Raw genomic sequence first — 27,911 nt, 5'->3', positions numbered from 1 at the left:
CTTATGTCTTGTTTCTGATTCCCATAAAGACTCTATCATCTGGGGTAGTGAATGGCACATTATTTCTGCCATGATCTTACTCTTTCAGCTAAACTGCTCTTTAGGGTGGGGAACATAACCACTCAAGAGTCCTGTATACAAGCCTTTCTTATTCTGTGGAGATGTTTCTTACATAAAACATGGAGGAAGGCTTTGGTGAAGGCTTTTCTGGCCTGGCTTTGGGGAAAGGGGGCAGGGGTGAATTGCTGTGTTTGGCTTGGCCTGTGGCCAGATTTTATAAAGCAGCTTGGTTGGGGTGACAGTTGCTCGGCAGAAAAATGAATTGTCTAAATAGATATTTGAGTGATGTTGGGCCTACCATGCATGCCACACTCCCAGATAATCTGACAGGATCTGTAGTGACCAGGATGGGTTGTTGTCAGCCTGATACAAGCTAGAGTCGCCTGAGAAGAGAAGACCTCAGCTCAGAAAATGCCCTCATCACATTGGCCTGTGGGGCATTTTCTTGATGAAAGATTGATGTGGGAGGGCCCAGCTCATCATGGGCAGCCCCCCTGGCAGGTGTGATCCTGGGTGATGTAAGAAAGCAGGCTGAGCACGCCAGGAGGCAGCCTTTCGCCATGACCTCTACTTTGGTCCCTACCCCCAGAATCCTGCCCTGACTTCCCCCAGTGACGGAGTGACCTGAGGGCTGTAAGATGAAGCAAACCCTTTCCTCCCCAAGTTGCTTTTGGTCATGGTGTTTATCACTATAATAGAAACCCTAACCAAAGCCAGGCAGTGGTGGTGCACACCTTTAATCCCAGCACTCGACAGGCAGAGGCAGGCGGATCTCTGTGAATTCGAAGTCAGCCTGATCTACAGAGCAAGTTTGAGGATAGCCATGGCTGTACAGAAAAACCCTGTCTCAAAAATAAATGAATGAATGAATAAATCATTTAAAAAGAGAGAAAGAAACCCTAACCAAGATATATAGAGATCAAAAATAAATGAATGAATGAATAAATCATTTAAAAAGAGAGAAAGAAACCCTAACCAAGACATATAGAGATAGTTTCCCCCAAACTAATACATACATTTCATACAATCTAATTCCAAAGGTGACTACTTGACATCATGGTTCTAAAGGTCATCTGGAACTCCTGTATGCAATGAGAATGTCTCAGAAAGCTGCCCAGCAAGCAGGAACCATTGTATTTGTATATTTTATCTGGATGTAATCTTGCCATTTATCTCAGGCTAAAATTGTGGGGGTTTTTGTCATCTCCAATATCAACTCCTAATGTTTCAAGTTTTTCTCTCTTATTGTTTTAGAACCCAGAGAACCTCTGCGTCTGCACTCTCCCGTCACTCAGGGGTCTGAGCACGCACTGCGCACGCTCGTGCACACTGCACACGCTCGTGCACACTGCACACGCTCGTGCACACTGCACACGCTCGTGCAGGAGGTGTCGGCAGACAAAGGCAGCCTCGCTTCCCACTGTCACTTGTTATACTTGGCTTTCTACCCGCAGGTGGGGTTTAGACATTGTAAGTTTGTCATTCTTGCATACGTTTGGGGGACTAAGTTTTCCAAAGTGAAAAGAGCAGAAAGAAGGTGTAAGAAAAGATCTGGTCTGAAGTTAGAAGCATGTAGAGGGATGGGGAGGTGAAGAGCCCCGGCCAGCTTGAGCTCACTTTCAAAGGTAGCATTGGATGACGTAGGTTTGAAATGTGTAGGTATTTGTGGAGCAGTAAAGGACACTGAAGCTGGACAAGAGCTTCAGATGCCAGAGCTGAGTTGGGCACAACCGAGTCTACAACCCACACTAAAGAGCAATTGGAGATGGACATGAAATGCCAGCTTAAAGGGGGAAGAAAGTTCTCCCAGGGAAAGGAAAGGTAGCTTTCCTGACTTTATCCTTTGTTTACGGGAGGCACATTCTTGGGAATGTCCTTGTGTGCTTGCAAAGGATAGGGAATGTGTGAGGCGCGACACGGCCTTGAAATACGTGTCACATCTGAGCTCTTTGGCACTGAAAACAGCTGCGGCATTTTTAAATGTGGAAATTTGTAAAGAAAAAAAAAAGGAATAGGTGAGGTAGACGGGTATCTTGTATGCTTCGTGTTTGGTTTGAGGCATGCCTGAGTTTAAAGACTCAGCTAATTGCTCTAAGCGTCCTCATCTGTGGGAGCTGGGAAGGCTGGTTGACGGAGGCAAATCCAAACCAAATGTAGCCGAGTTTACATTGCATTCGGAGTACCAAAGTGGGGCGGCAGCATCTAGGGACTGACCAGAGGCAAGAGCGGGTGTGACCAAGCTGAAGTGAAGGAAGAAGAAGGTGACAGGAGCAGGCACCCCCTTTTCTTCTGACCCAGCGGTCTTCTCTCTGGAACTGGCTCTGCAGACACAGTAGACCCCAGTCTGGTTAGGGAGTCTTTCGAATCCCTCCTGGAACCACATTTGCCCCAGTTCCAGTCAGAACTCACACGCGTGTGGAAACCTGTGGTGAGACAAGGCTCTAAGAGAATGGTCACAGTGCCTGTGCACACTGGAGAAGAGGCTCCTCATCGCCAGCACCGTGTGAAGACGGGAGCATATGTGAACCCAAGATGGCCCTCAGACGGTGGTCCCCACCCCCAGGGCAAAGGGAAATGATCTGCTTCAAGGAAAGGAGACCGAATGAAGTGTGTGTGTGGGGGGGGGGGGTGCTGCACATGAGCACTAATAAGAAAAAGTCAGGTGGTAAGGGTAGCACATCTGGCTAATTGGTCACAGACTGTAAGTCCCCTCAAGCATCTTTCCATCCAACCACATCTGCCCTCCCCACTTAGAAGGGCCTGGACCTGCAGAGGAGTGTTTGCTGGGCTGCGTGCCACTCAGGCCTAGTGGTCTCTAAAGTGTGTCTGCTTACAGATGCTTAAGAGAGAGCAGGCGGGAGAGGCTGGAAGGGCACTCTGGGGAAACCTGGGGTCCTGCTTTGCACTGCCGGGAACTCTCTCTCCTGTGCCCAGTGCCAGGCCTGGAGCAGGAATGCAGAGGTTGGAAAATTTTGTCCCCTCCACCTCCCAGGCCTGCACTTGCACACACTGTCTGCAGTCCTTGGGAGTCTTAGCTGCCCAGAGTCCTGCTCAGGAGCACAGGACACCAGGGAATCCGTTCCTGCTCAGGCTCTAGAAACAGTGTTCTCCTAGCCAGCTGCGTTTCCAGTGTGGACAGAGACTAAAGATGAGGATAACCTTGACTCAATAGTAACACACCTGTGGAAGGGCACGCTGTGCTGAGTAGAGCGGAGCGGGGGAGGGCAGAAAGGGCTTCTTTGTGTCATCGGGTTATCCTTGCCTAAGGGACTGCCCCAGCTGGCCTTGTTAAGTACACAAAGGTAGCATTGTCTGTAGGCATGCTGCTTAATATACAGTAGGGTGTCCTCTCTCTCTCCTCTCTCTCTCATATACACCCACACCTTTTTTTCTTTTTTTTTTTTCTTCTTCTTCTTTTTTTTTTTTTTCAGACAGGGCATTGCTGTGGAGCTCCAGCTGGTCTGGAACTCACTATATAGCCCAGGCTGACCTTGCCTGAGTACATAGATTGCAGGTAATATGCCAATATGTCCAGCCTCCTCTTTTCTTTATAAAGTGCTTCTGATTGTGTCCCTGGCTACTAGGTAGACATTTATTGAGTACGTGCTGATGCCCAGTCAGTCCTGTGGCTCTGGCTTCTAGTCAGCTTGTACAGGCAGTCACAGTCCTGAAATTGAAAGTATTCATATTCATTCTCTCAAAACGTCTCTCTTTCCCTCCTGTCCCCTCTCTCTTCTTTGTTCTTTCTCCTCCTTTTAGGCTTCTTCTAATGTTAAGCTTATGTGGTATTTGAAGTAGGTGGAGAATAGTTCCATTAAACAGCAGCTAGGCCTCCATTTTCAGTTCTCAGGGTGAATTTCCGTAGCCATGTGACTGCTTTGGAGCAATATTCACTTTGCTTTGGTAAAAGTCTGTGCATATACTACCAGGCTCTATGCAGAATGGTAAGACGCGCGGACACAGTTCAGAACTGCAGTTAGGGGAGGCCAGTGTGAGGAGGCGCAGCAAGTGCTGGGCACCGTGCTGCAGGCGTCAGAAAGTACCACGCGAGGATCAGAAAACTGACGAGATTCTCTTCTTTCAAGGAGTCCAAAGGTCTATGGAACAGACAGACTTATTCTTTTTAAATTATGTCTGTAAAGTCTTATGGGTTCCAAGATGAGATCTTTTTCTGTAGGGTGCAAGGGGGAAGTGGCCATGGTGAGGGAGGGGAGCTTTGTAGAAGAGGTAGCCGAAGCACTAGTGAGAAAGAGGGCTTCTGGATATGACGGAGTGCAGTGCTCACGAGCTCACAGCAGGTGTAGTCGACACATTCCAGTATAGTGAGGGAGGGGCTCTGGAACCCCACCCCAACCGAGGAGCTATAGACCGTTGATGGCGTCTTGGGAGGAAGATTCAGTTTTCTTTCAGGGTGTGTCCTCTGATAGGTCCAACCAACCATGTTTCTGTAGCCCCACACCCGTGAGTATATGTGCTATATAAATTGGACTGAGTGGATTATTTTTAAAATGACACGTTTGGGAGGTAGAGGGGTGGGTTTCAGAGGAGTTAGGGGTAAGAATGGAGGTGAATATAATAAAAATACACAAAGTTCTTGAAGAATTAATAAAATATTATATTTTAAAAAATATAAAAGAAGAAGCTGACTGGTGATTGTTGGATAAAGGCTGGAGGGTGTCTAGGCCACAGCTCATGGTGTTAGTCACTTGAGCTGCTGGAAAATCCAGGAAGTATGGCTTAGAAACAACAGAAATGGGGGCTGGGGTGGTAAATCCATCATAAAGTATGTCCTGAGCTCACCCTCCGCACTTAAAGCCAAAACAAAACACACAGAATTGGCTTCTCCCACAGGCTCTGAAACTGGACTCCAAGCCCAGGGTGCCAACAAGATTGGTTTCTGGTGAGGGCTCTCTCCTTGGGTTGTATATGGATGTCTTCTTGCTATGTTCCCGGGACATCTCCTTTCTACACAGTCAGAGAGAAAAAGACTCTTTAGTCTGTCCTGTTGCCTTAGTGCCCCAACCTATGACCTCCTTTAACCTTTCCCTCCTTAAGAACCCTGCCTCCAAATACAGTATCACGAACAGACAGCGCCTCATCGTATGTATTTTGGTAGAGCAGCTTGTGTAGGTTCCCATTCCTCCTGACACCTCCCCGCTGAAGTGTCCTGTACCCTTGTGCTTAAGACTCTTTTGTTGCATAGTCTGCTTGCACCCAGGAAATCCTGAGTAATTCAGTTTCCAGTGAGCCTCACGCTGTCTGTTCTGAAGTGGGTCAGGCTGCTGATGTTCTCCTTCATGAACCGTCTGGCTTCAGATGCTGTAGCGCCATCCGAAGTGGCCGTGATGGAGGTCTTTCCTTCCATGCAGGGGTCTTCTGTTCCTGCGACTCTGTTCCGTTTTCAGCCCCCCTGAATCCGTTATATAGGGTCCAGTATGGAGTTCTGCGTGCACCGCACACAGCGGAGGCGGGGAGCTCAGAAGGAGGGGCTTCCCTTTCTCCACAGGCACCACTAGGCTCTCAGGCATACACTCCTGTTTGATAGCATCCTGCCTTTTGCTGGCCCCAGGGCCAAATGAGCAGGATGTGGTGGCAAAGAGCACTGGAGTAGGTGTCAGAAGACCCAAACCCAAGTCCGTCTGTGGGCTGGGACACTGATCTTCATCATTTTCTTCATCTGTAAAATGGAAAACAAATACGAACATGGCTGTGAATTATAACCCATTAGGAAAGTTAGACATAATACCCTGGGTTACTCCAGAGCAGAGTCAATACTGAATGTGAAGACAGTTTGCAGATGACGGCCTCTTTATCCCAGTATTTCTTGTGAGATCATCAAGCGATCTCATCCCCCCTCTTCTGTGTATATGTACCCAAAAGACATTAATCTGGTCCATGACAGTTCTTCAAAACTGCTGCATGAAACTGAACTGCCTCTTCCTATGTTCAAATTATAATAATTTAGAAAAGAAAAGCAGCCTCTAGCATTCCTGACCTTTTGAGCCTTCCCAGACAGATTAGAGATGGCGAACAAATGCCTTCCCCAGGATCGCAGTAATCAAGCGGCCAGTGTGAGGCTTCTCAGGTCTAACTTTCTAAGTCGGAATCCAGTTCCTTCATGAAGTGGCTGGTGACCCTGGGCATCCCTTTCTTCTGCCTCTTTAGCAGTACCAAGGATGTTGATGGTAACTGCTAATGCTGGATTTAGAAGGATTAAATTGACTCTAACACATACAACCTCAAGAATAATGTTTGGCACTCTGTATTTTCTTTACCTGCCCAGTAAACATGGAAGCGTATGACTCTTTATCTCCCAAGTATTATTCAGTGTTTCTACCTGTATTAGTTAGTCTTCATATCATTGTGATGAGCGACCTGACAAGAAGAGCTTATGGAGAAGGGCTTATTCCTGGCTTTGGTTTAAGGGGATACAGTGAAGTATGGCAGAGAAGGCACAGACAGGAGTGTGAAGCCATTGGTCACATTTCATCTGGCTTCCTTTTTTTTTTTTCCTTTTTATTGAGTCTTGGATCCTAACTGGTGGGATAACGCTGCCCACATTCGGGGTGGGCTTTTCCCTCTCAGTTAGCCCTCTCTGAAAGTACTCCCACAGATATACTGAGGTGTGTCTCATGGGAGAGTCCAGATCCCGTCAAGTTGACAACAAGCACCTCTTGTCAATTTGACACCCAAACACATCAGTTTTATTCAGGAACATTTTACCCTCAAAGGCTTGTGGCCATCTCAGGGTGCAAAGTGCATTTAGTTAATCTTTAAGAGTCCCCAAAGTCATAAGAGGCTCAACAATATCAAAAGGTCCCCCAAAATGTCCAGAGTTTCTTTAGAGACCCAAGACAATCTCCTGAGTTAGCCCCTATAAGATAAGAAACAAATTGCATGCCTCCACTATACAGTGGTGTATATGCCCACCCCAGAAAGGAGGAACAAGGACATGGCAAATGAAGATCATACGAAGCAAGAGCAGAACCATGGAGGAAACCCACCTGCTGTTCTTTGTATCTGGGCATCTCCAGTTGGTAACAGCATCACCTGGGTTCCAACAGGCCTTTGCAGCCCACCCTTCTAGTTCTGCAACTTGCACTCCATGCTGCCTCTTTCTTAGGCAGTTCTGCTTCATGCCTGGCATCCCTGACTCTTGGGCTCCCTGCTTCATCGCCACAGCTTCATGCAGTGACCCCTCGAGGTGGGGCGGGGCTCCTTCCGGGGAATCCCACAGTTCTGCCATATATTGCCTGACTTCAGTGACTTTCTAGAACATCAGTACAAACTTCCATGACCTTGTAACTTACATTCCTGCAAACCCCACACTTTGTGGTTAACATTGCCAAGTTCCGTTGCCAGCTTGAAGCGTGCTCTGGCCCCTTTTATTCTGCCCCTCTTGTGGCCTCTGTGCGCTTTGGCTGCTGAACCTGGGGAAACAGTTCCTTAGCCAGTTGTTCTCAGCCAGGAGCCCTGTCAGTGTAATTCTCAGTTCAGGCTCTCTCCTTTTGAATTAATTAGCATTTCACAAGGTGGCCCTCCACTTGGTAGAGTCTTTAGGGCACCAGGCTTCTCTTTAATAGAGCTAATTTCTTTTTTAAAACAATTTTAAGTTAATTTTGTTTGTATGCATATGTATGTGGGTACAGGCATGCATGTGGAGGTGCATGGGCAAATCTGAAAGGCCAGTTCTCACCTTCTGCCTGATTCAAGCAGGGTCTCCCTGTCTCTGCTGCTATGCTGCACACTCTAGGCTAACTGGCCCGTGGGCTTTCTGCCAGTTCTTCTGTCCCTGCCTCCTACCTGCCATAGCCATGCTGGGCTGAAAATGCCCACCACCATACCCATCTTTTTAAATCAGGTTCTGCGGCTTGCACTCAGGTCACCAGGCTTGTAAGGCAAACACTTTCACGCTGTGCCATCTCCCTGGTTCAGGTAGAGCTGATTTTTTCAACAGTGGCAGCTGCTTTCTCTATGCCTTTAAACTCACCCTCTTTCCTTGCCAGCTGCACATCTGTGGCTTTCTGTTCCTTTTTTTTTTAACTATAGATCTAATTAAGAGTAGTGACCCAGGCTTTGGTGGCACATGCCTTTAATCCCAGCCTAGTCTACATAGTTCTAAACCAGCCAATATGAGTTACTGCCTCAGAGGAAGGGAGGGGGGAGGGAGGGAAGAAGAGAAAGAGATAGAGAAAGGGAGGGGAGAGGGAGGGGGGGGGAGAAAATCGTGAGCAGTAACAGCGCAGCTCAGACTTACACTATCTTGAAATTTCCTCCACCAAACAACTTAGTCTTTTGCTTTTGAATTCAGGCTCACTCAGTTTTTCAGGACACAGCCAGATTCTCTGCCAGAAGTAGTATGAATAGTCTCTGAGTCCCTCCCCTCTCTGAAACCTTATGGGCTGGGCCTCTGCTATTTGCATTTCTCTCAGATTCCTGTCTTCCAGGCTCCCACCAGAATGGCCGCTGAGCTCTGCTGACAGCATTCTAAGGTTTGTTCAGCCACAGCTCCAAAGTCATTCGCATTTTTCACATAAACCTATTGAAGAAACCTAGAACCACGTGCACAGGTTCGTCACAATGACACCTCACTTCTGGAACCTGTATTCTGCATTAGTTACTTTTCTCACTGCTGATAAAACGGCTAACAAAAACAAGTTTGGAAGGGTTTATGTTACGTCATGGTTTATGGAGGCATAGCCCATCATGGCAGGGAAGACATGGTGTCAGGAGTATGATGTCTCTGGTCATATTGCATCTGCAGTCAGGGAGTGGAGAGATGAAAGCCCGTGCTCAAGTGGCTTTCTTTTTATTCAGCCCATGGGATGATGCACCCACATTTAGGGTAAGTCTGCTCTTCTTAGGCAAACCTCTGGAAACACCCTCACAGCACCATCTGAGCCATGTCTCATTGGCGATGTTAATGCAATCAAGTTGACAATGAAGATTAACTATCATATAAGCCAGTGTCATAATTACGTAAATTGAATTGAGATTTGCTTGACCAAGCACTGTCCTGATGAAAGCCTTCATATACTTTCTGTGTTCTCCCTTCTCACTCAGTTACTTGAATTCATCTTGCAAGTGGCCTCTGCTTGCTGACCAAATGTGAGGCCGTGGGTTTTGGGAGAACAGACAGACATTTAGGTGGTTGTTTTTGACATTTAGGACACAATCTAAACAGTAAGTTCTAGAACTAGCTCAAGGATAGTCAGGGAAGGGAAGGCTCACTAGCTTGGTGGGAAAGTCTGTCATCTCTAGACTAGGTTAGCTGAGGGAAATGATTTGGCAAGGACTGGTGAGCCAGAGCTAAGAGCTGTACCGTGGAAGGAGCCCATGCCCAAGTGTAGAGGGGGCCTTCTCCGTTGGAGGTGAGAAGAGGAAATGTGTTGTAGGCCTGCAACTCCAGCACACTGGGCTGTCTGATAGGCAGCTAGGGGAGCACGTAATTGCACTCCCTTGGTTTGACTGTGGAAATCCATTGTTGTGAAGCCTGGTGTCTGTTAGGAAAGAGTCAAGTTTAATAAACAGATTCTAGTTTCATTCCATGCTCTGGCCTGGCAAAGCACTCTTAAGTATATGGACCCAGACCCAGTTGGTTACGTGTGCCTGTTACTCCTTCCACCCCAGCCTGCAGGGGTGCATCCTCAAAGCTGCAGAAGTAGAGCTCCCTAACCCGCAAGCACCAGAACTGCCGGTGGGGTCACGTCACTAACTTTTAAGACACCCTTATGGAATCCCTGCTTTCAGTGACTGCTGGTCTGGTATGCTTCTTTGACTGGATAAAGGGTTTGCCCGATGGGGAGGGACAGCAGCCATCCACTTGGGGGCCAGTTCTGTACCTCCTTGACTCACTGTGCCTCTGCACTCAACTCGAACGCCTTCTTCCTGAATTCTAGTTCTGCTCTGTTTAGTTGGCAGTACCACATCCAACACTCAGAAACACATAGACACATGAGAAAAACAACCCCGCTTCCCCTTAGTTCAACTAAGGCAAGGCTGGAGGGATTCAAAAAGTACTTTTCCTTGGAAACAGCAGCAAAATATACACAAAAGCATAAATAAGTGGATAAGTTCATGGAGGTTAGCCTGCAGAGCAAGACTTAGCAATGAAGACTGGCCAGCAGTACTTGCAGACTAGCCAAAGTCTAAATTCTTCCCCCACCCCAGTCTCTAAGAATTCTATAAAGCAAAGCTACTCAAGACAGCCCGGCTTTTAGCCCAAGATAGATTTGATTTATAGTTGTAACCTATGTATTACAAAGAAGACATGAGGGAGCTTATAATAAAAGATGTGTATATACATATAAAGTCTCAAAGCTGTTAGGAAGACAGAGAAGATGTTTAAATGTGGAAGAGAACATAAATAGGATGTATCAAATCCTTTAACTGATGCCTTCTCTGAGCATTAAATCTAGTACTGAGAGTAGAATCCTGGAAAACCAATCAAAGAGGGAAATATAATGTACACACAATGATAAAGGAAGGGGGGGGGGCATGGTTTTCCAAGAAAGGCAAGCTTTTTCCTTGTATCAACTATTTTGCACAGTAAGAGAAGTATGTAATTCTATGATGCACGGTAAGAATGCACATGACTCCTTCCGTTTGGTTAATGGCCACATTTGTTTGAGTTGACCGTACTTTATCATTATTATTATCATTAATTACTTTAAAGATAATGTCACTGTTTGATCGGAAATGTCACCTTGACTCCCTGACACCCCTTTATACAAAAAGTCTGGATTGTTTGGCTTGGGGCTTCACCCCAGCTCCTGGCATAAGCTCCCTCCCCTGAAAGTTGCCTCAGTCCAAATTCCACCTTCAAGAAAGCCTGCCAAATGGTGACCCTTCTCCAGGCAAGGTCAAGAAAGCCCACCAAATGGTAACCCCTCCCCAGGGAAGGTCAGGACCACTTCCACAGGCTATTTAAACTGCCCCCTCAGAGAATGGACACGTGGTCTCCAGGTTTCCCATGGTCTCCCCTTTCCCTCTTCCCCTCTCCAGGTTTTCCCATGACCACTGGGAAGTATTGCCATTCATTGTCATCCATTAAACCTGGGTGTCTTTTAATTCGGTCTGATTTGGTCTGATTGGGATTATTTGTGTCAGCAGAGAGATTTGTTGGCCAGAAAATACTTAACAGTCACATGTAGTCCCGGCTGACCGTAGATTCACTTTGTAGCCAAGTATGACCCTGAACTTCCTGTCTTCTTGCACTGACTTCCTGAGTGCTGGTAATAGGTGTGTGCGGCCTTACCAGGTTTGTGACCCTACTCTTAGATTGAATGGTATCCTTGTTTCTCCCTACAGTTTCCAGTGCTCCATAGCTGTGCCATACTTATTTTTTAAGCTACCCCTAAGTGAGGAGACCCTCTCCACTCCAATCCTACCCTCAAGAGAGGAGTGTCCTTCTCATTGGAGGACACTGGGCAGGAGAGGACTCCCCCTCCCCCAGGAACAGCATAATGCAGCCTAGTTACTTTTGATTCTTTAGTACTGTTTGCTTTGCCAGTCCCAGTTGCCCAGATATGTTGAGGTTTTCATGGGCAAGCATTGTAGTGATTTGAATAAGATATGTCTGCCATAGGCTCAGGCATTTGAACACTTGATCTCCAGTTGATGGTGCTGTTTGGGGAGGTTTAGGAAGTGAAGCCCTGATGGAGGAAGTGCATCACTGAAGGCCACCTTCCAGTGTTTACAGCCTTGCCTACTTCTTGCTCCTGCTGCCATGCTTCCCTTCCATGATGGATTCTTTTTTTTTTTAATATTTTTATGGTTTATTTAACTTTATTTTATGTGCATCGGTGTGAAAGTGTCAGATCCCCTGCAACTGGATCTTCAGACAGTTGTGAGCTGCCATGTGGGTGCTGGGAATTGAACCCGGGTCCTCTGGAAGAGCAGTCAGTGCTCTTAACCACTGAGCCATCTCTCCAGCCCCCCCATGATGGATTCTTATCCCTCTGGAACCTAAGCCAAAATAAACTACTTCCTTAAGTGACCTTTAGTCATGGTGTCTTATCACAGCCACGGAAAAATGACCAGGACAGAAACATAGCAGGTACTATAGAGAGAACTAAATTGTCTCTTCATAATATGACTTGAGAGTTTATCCACCGCCCAGAAATGTGTAGAACAGAACCATTGTTGAACTGGAGTAAGTTGACCTAAACCAGACAATGGCTTTGGCCCTTAAAGGGGCTGTACCATACAGCAAACTCATGATGACCTCTCTTGATAAGCAAGCAGGTTGTAGCCTGACATAGATGTGCTTTTGTAACTAAGCAACTGAATTTACCCAATCCCAGGAGCTGAGCCCAGGCTGAAGGCTCTCAGATTATGCCCAAATAAGGCAAAAGCCCAGCCACACCAATCCAGTAATCTTTGTATATCTTTGTATGTCATTTCCTATCTTTCTGGTTATAAACCATTGGCAGGAAGGGAGCATTCAGGATCATCTTTAGTCTAGAGTACTGTCCAGTTCTAGAACCTATTCCTTGTGCAAGTAAACTTTATTAAGTTGAACTAGTCTCAAACTTTTCTCAGCAGACTTGTTCCTTTTCTTTCTGTACATAGTAGCAATTTGTAATTTGAGATGTCCCCCCCTTTTGGATAAGAAAACCATTTTGATTGCCCCTAGAAAGTTGTAGAAAGTTATTGTTAAATTGTTGAGGTTTGTTTTTTTCCCTGTTTGGGTTTTTTGTGGGGGGGTGTCATGCACACATGTGAAATTCAGAGGACATGTGGGAGCTGGCTCTCTGGGCTGTATTCTTTAACCTAACCTTCAGCTTTTAACCCAACCATCCTTCTAGCCCTACGCCTTTCCAGGATACTAGTGCACCAGTTACTTCTTGGTCTGGATTCCGAACCCTACCCTCAATCAATTATTCATGTCTCATTGTCTCCTGAGAGTCACTGATTGCATAAATCGTCTGCCTTTTATTTTCCCATAGTTCATTGCCAGATCTGGTTGGTTAGTCTTTTCATTCTGTTTGGGTTCTTAGATGTATGCTATATCTCCCTTCCACCTGTAGGTTGCAGTAGGTATGCAGTCTGCCATGTTTAAGAATGTCAGCCTATGACATTCAGCCCCCTTCCTCATGGCAATCCATTGGGTAGATAGTGTTCTATTTCCCTGTCACAGATAAAGAAGGCACAGGGAGGTGAAAGACACTGAGGCGTGAAAGACCAGCAGTTTGAGCCCCAGCCTCTTTTTAAGTCAGGTTCTTCAGGATTGCTCAGGGGTTCCTTCTTGCCATGCCAGACAATAGCGATCAGGAATACATAAATACCACACGCTGTCCCACGGGGCCACATAGTTCAGCTAACGGGGCTTTTTATTCTCGCCTTTGTTCCCTGAAGCAATTACTTCTTTATTTGATTTAAAGGCTCGCCCTCTGCAGCTGCTGTGGGCAGCTTAGTGTCGTCTGAAGTTTGAAGATGAGAATGGAAGCCATGAGCTTACAAGTTATCAGATTTGAAAGATGTGTTGGGGTGAAATAACCCAGCCAGCTTTCTTCCCCCTAAATCTTTTGAGAGTACTTTTCTTTCCCAAATGAGAAAGAACTGCTTGTACTGCGCATGTCTAAAACGGATGGCTCTGGTGAGTTAAAGGTGGTGTTTTTGTCTTAACTGCCCACCCCACCGGAGCAGACAGTATAGGCTTCCAAAGCCACAGTTGCTGTGTGTTGTACGGTGGTGTGTAGCAGCAGGTCGTGGAGGAAGGGAGCAAAGTGTATGACTTTCTTCTTCTCTTTTGGAGACGACGCCTGTACTAGCAGCTTTGTTCTCATACCGAATATGTAAGTTGCAAATTTGAGCCACATGGGCAGGGGTTCCAGATCAAGTCAGCCAAGGGCCAAGGTGCTTTGAGAGTTCAACCACTTGGTGAAGCCTATACTGACTTCACGGGGAAGAGTCCAAGTGCAGGTTTTCATCCCATTTATGACCTTGCCATACACACACACACACACACACACGAATCCTCACCAGTCTGGTTATTTCCCTTGGCTTTTACAAAAAGGTCCACATAGTCCTTGGCAAGTGTGAAGTGCTTAATATGGACGCTCCAGAAGTCTGACAGCTCTTCAGAAGTATTTAAATTCATCACTTTGGAAGGGAAAAAGCAAAGTATTGTTTTTCTTTAAAGTATTTGTTTGTCTGAGCACAAATACCTTAGCAACTGTATGTGGAGACAGGTTTATTTCAGCAGAATTTGTAGTGAACAGTGTGTTCATTTAAGACCAGCAGTAGACGCTGCATGTAGTGGCATCATACGCAGTTTACAGACGTGATATCCAGACCATAACTATTCTAGCAGACGTTTTGCCACTTGGTATTTGCTTAACGAAGGTGAGCCTTGTTTTGAACTACAACAACCGCAGCCGTAGCCACGCTGAGTCTGCCTGATATGCCTGTGTCAGGGTATCTTGTTTCTGGTGATGCACTGGGCTGGCCATAACTCTGAAGACCTCAGAGAAAAGGTCACTTTACCTCAGATCGGAACGTACTGCACCAGAGACAACGAGCTGTCGGGGACGTGGGATCTATTGGGTTACCTTAGATATTTCCCCTTCCTAACAGGACTCCAGAGCTCTCTGTTGCTTTCTGTGTGTGCTCTGCAGTTTATATTCAACACATGCAAAATAGAGTTGCAGTGGTTTTTCTCTATGTTTCTGCAAACCATATACTGCTGAGAGCTTTATTTAAAATTCACATTCCCGAGTGTCCTGCACCTGATTCTCCAGGCTTTGGGGCCTGGAGATACGCTTTCCCCTTTCCTCTCCAAGTCGCACCCTAACTTGTGATTAGTAGATGTGCCATGTGTCCTAGTTAGGGTTTCTATTGCTGTGGTGAAGCACCGTCACCAAAGGCAAGTTGAGGAGGAGAGGGCTTATTTGGTTGCATGTCCGCGAAGGAAGTCAGGTCAGGAATTCATGCAGGACAGAAATCTGGAGACAGGAGCCGATGCAGAGGCCATGGAAGGGTGCTGCTTATTGGCATGCTCAGCCTGCTTTCTTCTAGAACCCAGGATCACGAGTTCAGGGATGACACCACCACAGTGGGCTGGACCCTCCCCCACCAATCACTAATTAAGAAAACGCCTTACAGCCAGGTCTTATGGAGGCATCTTCTCAATAAGAGAAATAAAACTAGCCACTACCCCACATTATCCAGCACTCTGTTTCCAGACGCTCCTTGATAAAGCACACATGGTGTTCCTGTTGAAAATCCAATTCCTGAGCCCCGTTCGGACCAATGAAAGGGAATCTCTAGGGCTGGGCGCTGGGGAGCTGGAGAATAGAACCTAGACTCTTCAAGATTCTGAGCCAAAACTGCCTGCTGAAAACCAGTCTCATCTATAACTGTGGAACTTTACACCACTAATTAACACATAGTGGGGAGACTGAGAAGGAGGACCCCAGGATCCGTGGGACATACCAAGTCCAATGAGAAAATGTTTGATGTCCATTTTACCTGCTTGAGAGCTTTCATGACTCTCTCATTCCGGTACGTTAGAGTGTAGCTAGGGAGTTGGTCATTGTTCTTTGGATTAAAAGATCTAGAGCAAATATATATTTTTAGGTGATATGGTGGCACACGCCATCTCAGCACTCAAGGAAGCAGGGGTAGACCAAGCCTGTGAGTTTAAGACTGGCCTGGTGAGTTCTAGACCAGCCAGGGCTACATAGTGAGACCATGTCAGGAATAAGACACAGCCAAGTACTTTCCAGAAACTGGGGGTGAAAAACAATCTGCTGCAGCATGGCACATATCAGGTCTGGGGTCTGATGCCTAGTCCTGTTCTTTAAACAATTGTCATTTCTAATGTCTTCTGGTGTCTCCTACATCATTTGTATGTAAACTACAAGCTTCTGAGGTCCAAAAATATGAATTGTTTATCTCCGTTTCCCCAGGGACAGACTGGTGCCAGCCCCGTTAACTGATGTTGCTGCGTGCTTGGGAGGGAAATGTTTTGTTTTGCCTCTGGATCTATTTTTCTTTAGCTAGTGTTATGAATTGAACTTAGCCTTTTTGTTTGTTTGTTTGTTTGTTTGTATTGGTAAGTCTTTCACTACATGGTTGAGTGTTGGTTTATTAATTAAGATTTATGAGAGGCAAAATGCTGGTTAAAAAATAAGCATAAACTTGAGAAGCAACCCATGCAGTCGTGACCCCTGGAAAGAGCTGTCCAAGTCCCCTCACCCTGCTGAGGAAATCTCACTACACAGATGGGTCGCTGTTAGCTGATGGAAAAATTACATTAACTGGAATCCCCGGTTCCCCGACCATGCCAACTAACTGAGGTATTAGTGTCCTGTTTAAACTCTCAGGGCTATTAAATTAAACGGTCATGACACGAAACCCCAGAAAAGTCTTATTGTTGTCTCAAAAGATTGTGTACAGGTGTTGCTCGTCTGTGTTAGAATAAAGAAGGCTTCAGTATTCTCAAAAATCATTTCCTCTCCCGAGGAAATACACCACAGTAAAATGGCCTTTCCCGGTGCTGTAACTGTCGGCTCTCAGCTTCAGAAGAAAACCCTCAAGTGCTATCTGGCTTACAGTTTCTTCCAGACTTCTCTGAAGGGACTGTGATAAATTTGTGTTTGATTAACAAAATAACTCTTACAAAATGAAGCACAGTGCCCCACGAACGCCCAAGGCATCAGGAATGACTCTTTCTAAACTCACTTTTATCCTAAGCCTGTGAAAAGAACGCTTGCTACACAGTCCAGGTTGTCATAGGAAGCATTTTCCTGAGTTTCTGTGTTAATCTAGTGTCATGAAAACTCTGAAAAGTCTACTTTAAATATAGAAAGTAGTAGATTATTTACAGGAAGAAAAGACTCAGTTGAGAAAAGTAATTTCTTTCTGTATGTCAGAGGGAGGGATGCTGGGATAGAACCAAGGGCTTAGTGCTTTCGGGATGCCCAAGAAAAACAGTTTCTAATTATCTCACAACGTGTGATACTCCTCGAGTATGTTCTGTGAATAGTGCCGCGAGCTCTCTGTGGCAGAGCCTCTTAGACACTAGCCTACTGGGATCCCTCCATCCAGGGTCTGTAGCTGTGAGGAGTCCATTTTTCCTCTTGTGGATGCCTGCTGGGCTTCCTGGACTCTCTGGTCCCTCGGCCCCCTGTCTAGGTTCTGCCACAACTGCTTAACTCCTTTAGCTCATGACCCTGCACTCAGCCTGGGATGGTGGAGTCGTGAGTCTGGAGGGCAGGTATATGCAGTTCTTCAGCTGGGTAATTGAAGAGAGAAACAAGATTTATCTCTATTGTCCAAGCCTCACATTCCTTGCCCAAATGTCTTCTCAGAATTTTTAAGTTGTGAACTCTGCCACCAGGCAAGGGAGTCCCTGGTTTCTTGGCAGTATATGTCGGCCAGGGCCAGGGACGTGTCTAATCTAATCAAGAAGTGCTGGCTTCCCCTTGGTCAGCACTGTGCTGAGTGTTTAAGCAGAAGTTAAAAGATGATGTGCTAGTTACAAGGGATGAACACAGCAGGAGCGCACCCGCGTTAGCTCTCTGTCTCTCTGGCAAAAGCCCCTGAGAAAACTGGTGTGATGGGAAGGGTTTACTGTGGTTCCTGCTTCCAGAAGGTTTCAGTCTGTCATTGGTTGGCTCACTATGTGGGGGCTTGTGCTAAGACAGAAGATTATCTTGGGGAGCCTATAGTAGAGCAGAGCTGCTTGCCTCATGACAAGCAGGGAGCAGAGAGGAGAGGAAGCCAGGGTCCTTGTGTCCTCTTTAAGGGTACATCCTTGAGACCTAATATCACTTCACCAGGACCCCACTTCCTGAAGGTTTTAGCCACCTCCCAATGGTCCCATGAACTGGGTACCAAGCTTCACACTCAGGCTTTTGGGGGAACAGCTAAGACCCAAATGATACCCCGATGTTTTATGAATGAAAAGGATGGCTTCTAGTACTTTCTTGTTGAAAATATTCCCATGTTTTGAAACCCCATGTTTGAAAGAATGCACTCCAAGATGACAAGAAAACAGGAATTACAGTAAGAAACTATCTACAGACCACAAAAAATTAACTATATCATATATATCGTGTGTGTGTGTGTGTGTGTGTGTGTGTGTGTGTGTCTGAGAGTCTCAGGGTAAAGAGAAGGAAATGAGGGTAGTCTCTGCCTCAGCCACTGAGTGGGAGGTCCCAAGAGGGCATTTCTAGGGCTCTTGTGCCAGCCATCACTGCTAGACCCATACCAGAGCCCTTTCAACACCTTTGTGATGACTGAGGACTAAACAGGCATCACATTCGGGTGCTCACAGTAGATGTGGGTCTCCACATGACCCCCACCCCAACATGAACACTGCCCACAGTTACTCACTGCCCCAAAAGAAGTTCTCTCTGATCCTGGTGGGAGAAAAGCAAGCACTGTGCTGTCCAAGCCTGCTTGTAATAATCCTGAGACGTCAAAACTGGCTCCTGTCATCTCCAGCCCTGCTTCTCTTTTGCTCATTCCCCATGCTGATGAGTGAGACCACCAGCCACTCAGTCTCAAGCCAAATCCCCAATGTCATTCTTGATTCTGCTCAGGCCCACATCCTATCTGCTGCTAGTTCTTGTTGATTCTTCAGCATTAGTACCTGTGGGGTCCATAGTTGCCTTCCCCTCTCAGCCTTCGCCCACCCCCGCTTTCCACCACATTGCTCCTGTCATGTCCTAACTTGTCTCCCGGCTCTGCTTTGCTCCTTCCCGTCTCTTCTTGAATTAAAACTCAGGGCAGGGGTCTTTGGAAAATGGAGGTTTGCACTGCCCACCCTCCACCTCTGCCATCACTTGTTGAAACCTTTCAGAGGCTCTCCGTTGCCCACATTCGTCTTGATGACACTCGGGCCCCTGTGTATATAGCACACACCTCTAAATCTCGTATCCATGGCTCTGTTGATCTGCTGCACCTCACTCTGCCCTAGGCTAATCTTTTAGAAGAGATTCGACACACTTAACCTCTCCAAGCCTTAGTTTTCCTTATCTGTAAAATAGGGAAATCTCTACTTGACTTCACAAGTTCCTGAGAGATCCTGTTTCAGTTTTTATTAAAAGCTGATTGAATGTTTTGCTGTTGTTTTATTCTGTTTGCATGTTTTATTCTGGACTATTGCTTTCTTCTGTGCAGCCTTTTTTCTTTCTTTTTTTCTTTCTTTCTTTCTGGCTTAGGGAGGACGTGTTCATGTCAGGGGGATGTGATGGGAGGACTCAGGTAAGAGTTCTGTGAATATGTGGCCTGTCAGATGGCTAAAAGATGTCATTTGGGGGCATGGGGCAGGAAACAATGTATTTGTTGTTTGTTTTTGGTTTTTTTCTAGACAAGGTTTTTCTCTGTAGCCACTGGAGTCTTCCTAGAACTCGCTCTATAGACCAGGCTGGCCCTGAACTCACAGAGATCTGCCTGTCTCTGCCTCCTAAGTGCTGGGATTAAAGTCCTGTGCCACCAGTGCCCTGCAAAACAATGTATTTTTAATGAACCTTTAATTCACAGTTTTCTATTAATTTCATTTTGTTATTTCAAGGCTAGACATTCTTGTTTTCTACAAACAGCAATTTTTGTTTCTTCCGAGTATAAAGGGGAAGCCAAAGAATAGATGTAATTAAGCTTTTGAATTCGCAGTTAGGGAAACATTTGACTTGGACAACAAAAAGACCTGTTGATGTGGGCTGTCCTGTGGTCAGGCAGATAATGAGAAGCCTGTCGTAGTCTGGTGCGGAACTGGGCACCACCTACGGAAGCAGAGAAGACAGTTTGGAAACTGTTATTTTCTGTTACTATAACTAAATGCCACCGACTGAGTAGTTTATTGAGAATAAAGGTTTATGCAACTGCTACTTCTGGAGGGCGGAAGACCCACGACTAAGGAGCTGCATATATAGTGAGAGTTTTCTTACTGGTAGGGTCTCCATGTGTAACATGAGGGCCGGCTTGTTGGGGTTTCTGTCCCTCCCAGTACCCCAACAGCCGGCAAGCAACAAAGAAAATCACTCACAAGATTCCATAAGGTTATAAACTGATTGGCCCATAGGGTCAGGCTTCTTGTTAACTCTTATAACTTATATTAACCCATTATTCTGATCTATGTTAGCCATAATGGCTCCATACCTTTTTCAGCTGGGCAGGTTACATGCTGTCTCTTCGGTGGTCTGTACAGGAGTGGCTGAGAGAGAGCTTCTGCTTCCAGAATACTCCCAGTCTCTTTGCTCCACCCCTACTTCCTGTCTGGCTTTCCCGCCTATACTGCCTGCCTGGCCAATCAGCGTTTTATTAAAATATGATTGACAGAATACAGATAATTCTCCCGCACCATTTCCCTCTCTTTTTTTTTTAAACAAAGGAAAATACCCATAATCCATTTGTTGGGAATGTGGGCGTAGTATTTCAGGCTACTTCCTGCTGGTTGGGGGCGCTGATAGTCTTAAGGGGACCCCTTGAACTCACAGAGATCCTCCTGTCTCTGCCTCCCCAGTGCTGGGATTAAAGGTGTATGCTACCACACCTTGAACTCACAGAGATCTGTCTGTCCCTGCCTCCCAGGCATTGGGATTAAAGGTGTGCACTACCACACCTTGAAGTCACAGAGGTCAATCTCTACCTCTGTCCCTTGAAGTCACAGAGGTCAATATGCCTCTGCCTCCCAGGCATTGGGATTTAAGGTGTGTACCACCACACCCAACTACTCTCTTTCTTCCTTTTTTTTTACATTAAGAACTTTAACTTTAGCCTGCATATATTTTTAACACACTGTAAAATATTTAGAGGTTTTCTTCCTCTTTGAATCTCTCTTTACTGTATATCTCTCTTTTTCTGACCACATGAGCCTTTAATTTACTAAGCAATATGGAGAGCAGTGGCTTTGACGGCTAGATCCAACCCACTCCCCAGCTCTCCAGTCTCATGGCTGAGATACCAGCCAGAGTTGTGTTCATTGCCACAACTCTATGGCGTTTCAAGGTCCTTGCTAGCAAGCAAGTTGCAGCATTCTGCTCACAGACCACACTCAGTCAGACTGCCTGTCTGAAAGAGTCAGAGATTGCCCTGGCAGGACAGCCCAGAAAGCCGGCATTTTAAAACAGCGCAGCTTTTTTCCTGCTATGGCTGAAAACAAAAAAGCATGCGTTCAGCTTTTCAACAACACCGTTTAAGTGTTTCGTGGCAGGACCTCTTAATGAGCTGCGAGGTTTTGCAGCTAAAGCTGAGTCAGGAAGCCTCTCTAAGATGAGAGCACTTGCTTGCCTCTAGCAAGCAGAGCAGACCTGAGAAATTGCTGCTACCAAGAAAATGTGCTTTATTCTATTCTTTCCCAAGCTTTCTCAGGCTTTCTGTGGATTCAGTTATCCACGTCTGGGCGCCATATGTAACACGAAGGCCGGCTTGTTGGGGTTTCTGTCCCGCCCAGTACCCCAACAGCCGGCAAGCAACAAAGAAAATCACTCACAAGATTCCATAAGGTTATAAACTGATTGGCCCATAGGGTCAGGCTTCTTGTTAACTCTTATAACTTATATTAACCCATTATTCTGATCTATGTTAGCCATAATGGCTCCATACCTTTTTCAGCTGGGCAGGTTACATGCTGTCTCTTCGGTGGTCTGTACAGGAGTGGCTGAGAGAGAGCTTCTGCTTCCAGAATACTCCCAGTCTCTTTGCTCCACCCCTACTTCCTGTCTGGCTTTCCCGCCTATACTGCCTGCCTGGCCAATCAGCGTTTTATTAAAATATGATTGACAGAATACAGATAATTCTCCCGCACCATCCATGGAGTCCTGAGGCAGTATAGGGCATCACACGGCAACAGAAGCATGTCTAAGAGAGAAAGACAAACTGGCTTTTATGACAGATCCAATCGCCAGATAACCTACTAATCCATTCTTAAAGACAGAGCCCACAGGTCCTAATTACCTCTTAAAGGTCCCACCTGGCCAGGTAGGGAAAAAAGCTGTAAAGTCAGAAGGTGGTGGTGGTGGTGGTGGTGGTGGTGGTGGTGCATACCTGTAATCTCAGCACTCAGGAGACAGAGGCAGGCAGAGCTCTGTGAGTTCAAGACCAGCCTGGTCTACAAAGCACATGACAGGACAGCCAGGGCTGTTACACAGAAAAACCCTCTCTTGAAAAACCAAGAAAGAAAGGGGGAAAAAAATTAAATCACGCGGCCCCGCCATGATTGTCTTCTTTGTTCTTTTTCTGGAGTTGTGAACATTATTGTTAGCTCTTTGCAGTTGATCAAACCTGGCTTCAAATCCCAGGCCCAACTCTAAGAAGAAAATACTCTGGAGCTTCAGGTGCCATCATTGCCAGGCAGCACTGTACTAAAAGATGAGGCATGGAAGGTGAAGAGTGTAGCCCTGGCCACAGCAGCCCTCGGTACCTGCTGCTGCTGCTGCTGCTGCGACTGGCACCCTTGGTGGGTGGGCAAAGCCATAGGCTTTTTTCGGTCCCCTTTGCCAGTCCTTGGCAAGGGAGTCTCCATAGAACACTCCCTCCCCTTCCGACCTTATCCTTGGTTCCCCTGCTACTGCTCCTCTCCCAGCCCTGCTGCTCTGTGCCTTCCCCTCTGTTCTCTGTTCATCTCTCTCCTGAGTTCCCCTGGACCGTGCGCCAGTATTTGCAGCATCCCAGATCCAGCACAACATCTGGGACCCCCTAGGGTTCCTAGTAAGTAGCATGCCACAGACCCAGTTGCTAAAATAGGGTTCAGTTCTTTCAACCTGGCCCCCTTTCTTTCCAAAAGGAAGCCATTCGTATTGCCACCACTCCAGTGCCACACATCAGCTTGCCTGGGTGCTGTGCTCAGATTCCCAAGCAGTCCTTTGGGGTAGTTTTCTCAGACAGGTCTTACAGACACACATGGTTGGTTCCTCCTGTCCAGTCCCCATATATCAGCACAGATAGCCATGTAACATAAATGAGATCCTGCCACTCCTGCCTAACCCCCAGCTTCTCATCATGGCCTCCAGGGACTGCAGGTGTGAGTTGACTCCAGATTTGCCTTAATGTCTCTGTTTGTCACAGGCAGTTCCAAGGCTCTCTGGGTTCTGTGGCTGTCTGGGTGCTTAGTGCTCAGTCCTTGCCCTCCTGCTGAGATGGCCTTTGTTCTGACAGCTTCACTGTCTTATTTCTTCTCATACAAGGGCTTGTTTTCTGTTCCCTCTTACCTAACTGCTTCACCGTGTGATTATTTGAATGCCTGTCACCCCTGGCTACCTTGCAGATTCCTTGGGGGACAGGTGTCTATCTTAAGCCTTGTTGATTCCCACTATCTAGCCTGACGCTTGCCTGGGGCAGAGTAGATTAGTGCATGGAGGCTGATGGGCTTCCCTCTCCTCTGCTTTGACCCCATCCACAGTCCTGGGAGTCCTGTCATCACCAACCCCTGCCAGTTCTCATTTCCAGATCCTTCTACCCACAGCCTGTCTCCATAGAGCCTCAAGTCTTTATTTGAGAAATTGTGGGAGGTTCTGCAGCACCTCAGAGACATTAACCAGAAGAGAGTATATGCTGTACTTGGCTGAAGAGCCATGAAGATGTTTTTCCTATCTCCTGCTTAGCATTGAGCTCTGGTGCGGGTAGATGGTGAAAGGTCACCCTGACTGCAAGTAATGTTATTCATCTTTCGGGAATTTCACCAGTGACCTGAGCATTCTCATTTCAGAAGTGCTGGGAAGGTCCCATCCCCTGCTGATGGCCAAAAATCTTGCCCCTGGAAATTTATTCTTTAGTCAGAATTTGTGCTTTAAGATATGCATGTCTATAATTAAACCTGCTTTTGGATAATCTTTCCATGGAGGAGCCCCCAGAGAATCTCACACACACACACACACACACACACACACACACACACACACACACACACACACACACACAAAGGTTTATCATAAGGGTCACATTCACTGTGAGGAAGCATATGGCTCAGTGAGGCGGACTCCTTATTTTCCCATCTGAGTTCTCCCTGCTCAGCCTCATGTGCTAAGCTATGGAGTGGCTGGCTTCACTTTGTATTCCCAAGTCACCATGGTTTGACATGTAAACCACGAGGCCTGCATCAACCATCTTGGTTGCCCTTCTGCCAAAGTCTGATCAGAACAGATCCCATATGAAGGGTCGTGGGTATGCCACATCACATGAATAAAAGAGCCTTCGTAGTGAGAAAGCGATTGTTATTGAGCAGACCCTTAGTGATTGTGTATGTGTTGTATACTTAAACATATACACTGCTGTCCCACTGTTTGGATAAGGTCAGAAGTTGAGCTCATTTGTCCCCTTTAAAGTCACAGCTTGGTTATTTCTTACCGTCTGAGCAGAGAGATGGCAGCATGTACGCTGTAACCAGAGAGGAAACAGTAGAATGCCATTGTCAGGGAGTGGGTGCTAAGGTGGCATCATAGGGCGGCGATGGTGCCCTGCCGCAGCTGGACAAGTTCTCTGGGTAGAAGTGGTGGAGAGGGAGAACGGAGGAGCATCACAGCTGAGGACTGTCCTCAGAGATGGAGTGACGGTGGAGGAAGGGGAATCCAGGAGGTCGGGAAAGTGCTTGGTCCAGGTAGGCTGCAGCCAAGGATGTGGTTTTATGAGAGCAAAAGAAATGCAGACCTATGGGCTGGAGAGATGGCTCAGAGGTTAAGAGCACTGACTGCTCTTCCAGAGGTCCTGAGTTCAATTCCCAGCAACCACATGGTGGCTTGCAACCATCTGTAATGAGATCTGGTGCCCTCTTCTGGCCTGCAAGCATACATGGAAGGAATGTTGTGTATATAATAAATAAATAAATAAATCTTTAAAAAAAAAAAAAAAAAGAAATGCAGACCTACGCAGGCGTCAACCTTAGGAAGTGGTGATGAAGGTGTGGGAGTGTTCTGTGTCACGATAGACACTGTAAAGAAGTTCCCGTGGTCTTGACTGCTTTGTTCGAACAGACATGTGTCACACATTAGCTGTGTCAGAAGTGATGGATGAAAACAAAGCAAATATCAAATCCCCTCTAGAGGTTGCTTGACCCCAGCCAGCAAGCAGGTGGAGGTTCATGCCCAAGGACTGGTCACGGCCATTTTCCCCACGCCAGTGTCAGACTCTGTTTGTTAAAGTGTGTGGGCTGTCACTGGGTGACTCTAATCTTACACTCGGCACATCCATCAAAATGGAAGAGAAGCAGCGCCTTAGGCCCCGGAAACTGACAAAAGGTGCCTATGGAGTGGTCCCAGAACGTAAACTACACCCTGCAGCTACCAGGACTAGCCACGTAAACACAGGCCTGTTCCGCGAGGCTTGGATTTCCTATGTCCAAGTCCCACCCCAGCAGGAGCAGAATCCTCGGCGGAGAGCCCTCTGACTGTGTGTGGCCTGGCACAGCGCTCCCTGGCAGTGGGAGAAGAAGTCCCTGCTCTGGGTGGGAACTAGAGCCAGACCTGGGGACCAGGTTGTCCTAAACATGCTCTATGCTCCCTCACCCTCCCTCACTGAGAGCCAGGGGGACATTAATGAGCAGTGACAGCAGCTCCAGGAGGGGAGGGGGCCCTTGGTGCCCCTCTGTTTGGAGACGATGACCTTTGGGACTCAGCAAGGAGAACTGGGCTCACTTACTTTTCTTTGAGGCACTCAGAGTGCTTCCCACGTATCTCATTTATCGTCATGACACCCCCGAGAGGTAAGCTCGTTTGAGGTCTATACAAAGTTATGATTATGCCTGTGGATTCCAGTTCCTGACTTCATGTCATCCTAAACCCCAGGCTCATCCCATCTCGCTTTTCTGAACAATAACGAAACCCTTTGGGTAATGAAACATCCTCAGGCTCAAGCCTCGCCAAGGGTGACCCCCTCCTTTCCTTTTTTTTTTTTTTTTTTTTTTGTTGTTGTTAAGGTTGATTTATTGCTTAGCATTCTAGCCAGGCTCGATGGATGTTCAGAATATTATAAATAATGTGGATTGAAAGATTGTGCTGAAATGTTTATTACATTCTTAGAAAGAGAGCAAGGACCGGCTCGCAGAGTGTGGCGGTGGGAAGGAGGGGCGCGAAGGAAGGAAATGCAAAGCTCCAGCGTGTCTCCGTGTGCCCATAAAGAGTGCTCAGAGGGGACAGAACTTAGGTTGCAATCCCACTAGCAAGAATGCAGCCATGTTCTGGGGGGTACAGGCAATACGTGTGAAGAATGTGGGGACCATGAGGAACTAATCATTGTACACTCCCTCTCCCGTTTCCTAACCACACTACTCAAGAAGGCCTGCGTGCACGCCTTCTGACTAGCTCGTGAGGGGGCCTAGCTGTGGGTGTCCTCTGGAGTGGCAGCAATGGTGGTTAGTTCCATCAGAGTGAGAAGGGCCCTCCTCCCTTGACTAGTGTACACTTAGAGTCCGCAATGTGTCCTTTAAGGGCTTGAAAATACAGGTGTCTTTCAAAATGGGAGCCCATTACGAGGAACCTCAACCCAGCTGTCATGTTGGGGACTGAAGCCAGCCCACCCTCTTCTGTCTACGCCTCATCCCTGCCCTACCTTCTGCTCTGTGAGGAACAAGAGTGGAGACTCTGGGCAGACAAGACATGGCTCCCGCTGCTAGATGGAAAGTCTGGCAGTCTGGTGGACATGTTTCTAGGAGTCCCTTTGCTGTAAACAGGAGCAGTCCTTTGTCCCCACCAGCTGCTGCTGTGGGCCCTGCGAACCTCCTCAGGAGGAAATGAAGCTAGGGGAATGAATGTTGTGGGGGTTGACTTGTGTCAGTTTTGTGTGTCAGATGCATTTTTTGGTGTGTGTCAAATATGTATCCCATTTCCCATGAGGCTTTTTCATGAACCATTGGAGACTGGACACTGGTGTCACCCCTGGCACCAGGGACCTTCCTACTACCCAGGACCCTTGCCTAGTTACCGTCTAGTGCCCCAAGAACACAAACCTTCCTTTCATACTAGTGGGTATTTTGTTGTCAGCTTTTGATCCTAATCCCTGAACCAGCAGTTCTCAAACCTCAGCACTAGTGCAGACACTGACCCCTGGGTGTGGCCGGAGGGGCCTGGCCCCATTACACTGAGCAAAGCCCCTTTAGCATAAACTCTTCCATTGCAGGTAATTTTCAGTAACTTTTTTCTCAAGGATGTCTTCAAAGAAAGGATAGTGAAAAGGTTCAGGGAAGAGATGAACCATGAAGTAGGGTGGTCCAGTCCAGTTCAGAAAAGGGTCTGATGACTGGAAACCCCGAGTTCACGTCATCTCAGGAAGAAACTCTTGGGCAGCTGCTGTAGCCTTCCATTTTACTGAAAGCTCGGCCCAGTCACTGACTTGAAAGCAAGAGCAGACTATGCCCGCCTAGAATTTCACACCTAGGTTGCAGCTTGCTAGTCACCAATGTGGAACATACTGATTTTGAATTTGGAAATTAATTTAGCCACTTTGTAGTTATTCAAAACCAGAACTTTTCAATTACCTTGGTGACTTCTCTGTCCATAATCCAATTGTTTATTCATCCATTTAATGAACACGGGTTTATAGAGCAGTTACTCTATTCCGGGTGCTGTTTGGTAACTGTCACTGAGCCAGTCACTGGGAGTCTAATAAGTCAGTCACTGGCTTCTAATATTCCAGAAAGTGAATCTAAGTTATGAACTTGTGCCCATTCAACCAAAGCAAAGATAAATGCTGAATATATGTTCATGCACTGTAAACTGACATTTTAGTCAATGATAGACCAAATGTATGACCTAGTCCCCAAAGATTTTATCATGTAGTAGAGTGATATAGCCATGTTTTGTCTGTGCAAATGCACTGTGTAATATTCATCCAGTGACTCACTGATGGGGTCACACGAAACCCTCATTAAGAGTTACAGGATGGGATCATAGAGCCTCTGTACATAGGTG

At 46.7% G+C, this 27,911-nt stretch overlaps 1 protein-coding gene and 1 long non-coding RNA gene across 2 annotated transcripts in view; one reads left to right on the top strand and one right to left on the bottom strand.

The window, feature by feature from the left end:
• Stx8 (syntaxin 8) overlaps positions 1-27,911 on the top strand; it is a 254,857-nt gene that overhangs the window by 214,457 nt on the left and 12,489 nt on the right. The window lies entirely within an intron of this gene.
• On the bottom strand, positions 4,652-20,484 carry LOC148120924 (uncharacterized). Its single transcript, XR_015738843.1, has 2 exons — positions 20,173-20,484; positions 4,652-5,737 (listed from the first exon to the last, which is right to left on the bottom strand). It is a non-coding gene; the product is annotated as an uncharacterized LOC148120924 (long non-coding RNA).

The sequence above is a fragment of the Myodes glareolus genome, chromosome 9 (genome assembly GCF_982192425.1).
Source record: "Myodes glareolus chromosome 9, mMyoGla1.1, whole genome shotgun sequence".
Taxonomy (NCBI): domain Eukaryota; kingdom Metazoa; phylum Chordata; class Mammalia; order Rodentia; family Cricetidae; genus Myodes; species Myodes glareolus.
Note: the sequence above shows the minus strand (reverse complement) of the source record. Positions and strands in the feature narration are given on the sequence as shown.